Genomic DNA, 3,110 nt, shown 5'->3' with positions numbered 1-3,110 from the left:
TTACACTGACAGAACCAGAGACATCTCTGCCATGGGTTGTGGAGTGCCTGCATGCCTAGGGAGCTGTGTCTAACATTAAGATTAATATGGCCAAGTCGTCCGTGCCTAATCTCACTATCCCAGCCTAGATGTGATAACTGCAGACCCCATTGCCTTTCCAATGGTCCTCGGACTCCATCAAATACCTAGACCTCAATATCACTCCCACACTCACATCCAGGTCTCTGGAAAAATTGGTCCCCCCTCCGTCAAGCCATCATGGCAGGCTTTTAGAGGGGGAAGCCCCTTCTTATCTCCTGGCTAGAGCATATCAATGTCATAAAAATTAATGTACTGCCAAGGAACCTATACCTATTTCAAACATTGCCCATGTCAATCCCGCAGGATGATCTACTGCACCTGCAAAGGGACATCTACACTTTTATATAGAATGGGAAACAACCCCAAATAGCTCACTCTTTGCCGATGCTGCCCCGAGACAGGGGCCATCTCGGAATTGGTGGTACAGGACAGCGAGCACTGGTTCCACACAGAACACGCAGTCGCATGCAGGGCTCTGTGGGACCTTGTTTGGCTGCCTAAACATGCCCAGCCGAGCAACGCGTATGCTGCCATGTTCAGTACTAGAGATCTGAGACCAGGTGGCTCTAAAGTGAGGACTGACTACCTTTCCATCTCCTCATACTCTCATTGCCTGCAATCCAGCCTTCTCTCTGGGACTATCCCCCCCTTTCCTTCCACAGCTGGAGTGAAGGGGGCTGTCGTACACTTCAGGACCTCTTTATTGAAGACATCATGAAGTTGTTTGACAAATGAAGAGCAGAATTGAAACCCCCCCCCCCAATATCACCAGCTGCGGCACTGGGTATTACACCCGACAGCTACCAGCCCCCACACTTTGTTTGAAAAGATGGTGCGACCTTTTAATGGTAAACAAGGACACATACCAGGTGCTACAACACATTTGTAACTTTTTTTTAAAGTGATCGTTTTAAGGCTGTTGATATATGTATCAAAACAGATATAGAGCAATGATTTCAGGGCAATTCCGGATTTAAATTTATATGACCTAATTACATAAGAACTATTTGCTATGCACGGACTACGTCCCAACTAAGTAGCTTCACATGTTCATGGAGCCATATGGGACCTACTTGATTGCACACAACACAGAGCTAATTGCCTCAAGAACAGTCACAACTACTACCTTGGGTCCTGGAATCATTCATATTTGATGCATAATACGGGTTGGTTATTCAAGTAAATCTGGGACCATGAGACTCTGTTTTCATATGCCCTGCAGGTCTGTCTTCCAGTGCATAAAACTTTCTTCTGACAACTAGATAGTTTGCAGTTGTGGTACCTTACCGGATCGCCTGGATGAAGAATTTCTTCCACCAGAACTATTATTTGAGCAAACAAGGAGCACACACACCACAAAGGAGCAAGTAGGAACTAGATTGCCCAAACCAAATTTGTGAAAAACCAATCTGAAAATAAACAAAACTGAAAAAGAACAGCTATTTTAATCAAAACATGCTTTCTAAGAAAAGCTGGATGGGATGCCTTGAAGCAAATTAGCTTAACATGCATTGGAACATTGCAACAAGGTACCAAAGAGGGTATGAACAGGGACAATGCCAATAAAAAGGGATAGGGAGAAAGAAGACTATGGAGAAAGTGAGACATTGTACCAGAGGGTATACGGCATTGGGGCAAATGAAACGGAAGAAAGATTTAAATAAATAATAAAAAGTGGGTGTTTATAAATATAAATTTTTAGAAGAAAAAAGATAATGAAATCTTTGTGGTGGTCCTCACATATCACACCCAACAGTTCCAAAGTTGAACAATCCGTTGCAAAACTAGTTTTTTCAGTTCATCACTGCGCTTTCGAATTAGTTGAACACATTCTCCATTCCTCTAGGAAATGCTGGAAATTGGAGGTTTACGCTTGTAGGAATATGCAGATCTCTTGTTTGTAGCTTGATCAGAAACGTCTTCGAGTGACCCAGAAACTCAATACACATTACATTTCTGCATAGCACTTACTTCTCCTCTCCCTCTCAGCTACCTTCACAACTGGGTTACAAAACATTTAGCACCTCTTGCTCTCATTATCCAGCTGACTTTGTACATGTAGTCTGGATTTGCAAAGTTCTGAGGATGTCTTGGATCAAACAGCTGAAACTAAAAATTCATGGAGATTGTTATTCCTTAAGCTTCCTGGTGTGCTGAGTCCACAGAGGAAATGTAACATGGAACTTAAAACTATATCTTTGGTTACTGGTTAATAGTTGTCAAGAACTGGATAGAAAATGCTACTAAACAACACAAAGAAAATTGACAAGCATGACCATGTTAAACTGCATCACTTGAATATTCCATAAAGTTATTTTTAGTTCAAATTTCAATTCCTGTGCAGTACAATAATCATGAGGTGGCCCGCAGTTCGCCAACAACTGGGCCTTTCCCCTCCAGCCATTTGCCCACGTTTCAGTGTGTACAAAGTGTTCTTCTGCCTGCTGAGAACACACGTCTTGCATTTCCAATACCCTGCTCATCAAGCAAGATATTCCTGGATTACCAGAGACAAACAGCATCTAGAATAAAAAGATTCTTTGTACAATAACACAAGAAAGATCTATAGTTTACATTTTTTTTCTCCAACATGTATAGCCATGAATTCAACCACAAACACATGGGAAGGCTTTATTTAATAAACTGTGCTGTGCCCACTTCAGACTGCTTCATCTTGTCACTTAGGAGTCACTATACAATATACCCAATAAGTCCCTTACCACCGCCCCCAATTGCTGACTTCAAGCATGGATCCAATAACGACATTAAAAACCACAAGCACCTGAAGTGCTCAAGGGATGACAAAAATCAAACTTAAAATTCGATTTACCTTCAATTCTAACACCCCACGGCCTGCCCAACATAAAATCAATTTTTTAAGGATGACCAGCCCAGATGTTGATGGCTAAATCTCTGAAGCAGACACTTTGATGACCAAAACCGCATAACATGAACCAAATCTTGACTGTGCCGTTCTTGGTAGGCAGAAATAAATGCCCATTCACCATAAAAATGATTGATCCTTCAAG

Source organism: Lissotriton vulgaris, chromosome 11, assembly GCF_964263255.1.
Source record: "Lissotriton vulgaris chromosome 11, aLisVul1.2, whole genome shotgun sequence".
Lineage (NCBI taxonomy): Eukaryota > Metazoa > Chordata > Amphibia > Caudata > Salamandridae > Lissotriton > Lissotriton vulgaris.
Note: the sequence above shows the minus strand (reverse complement) of the source record.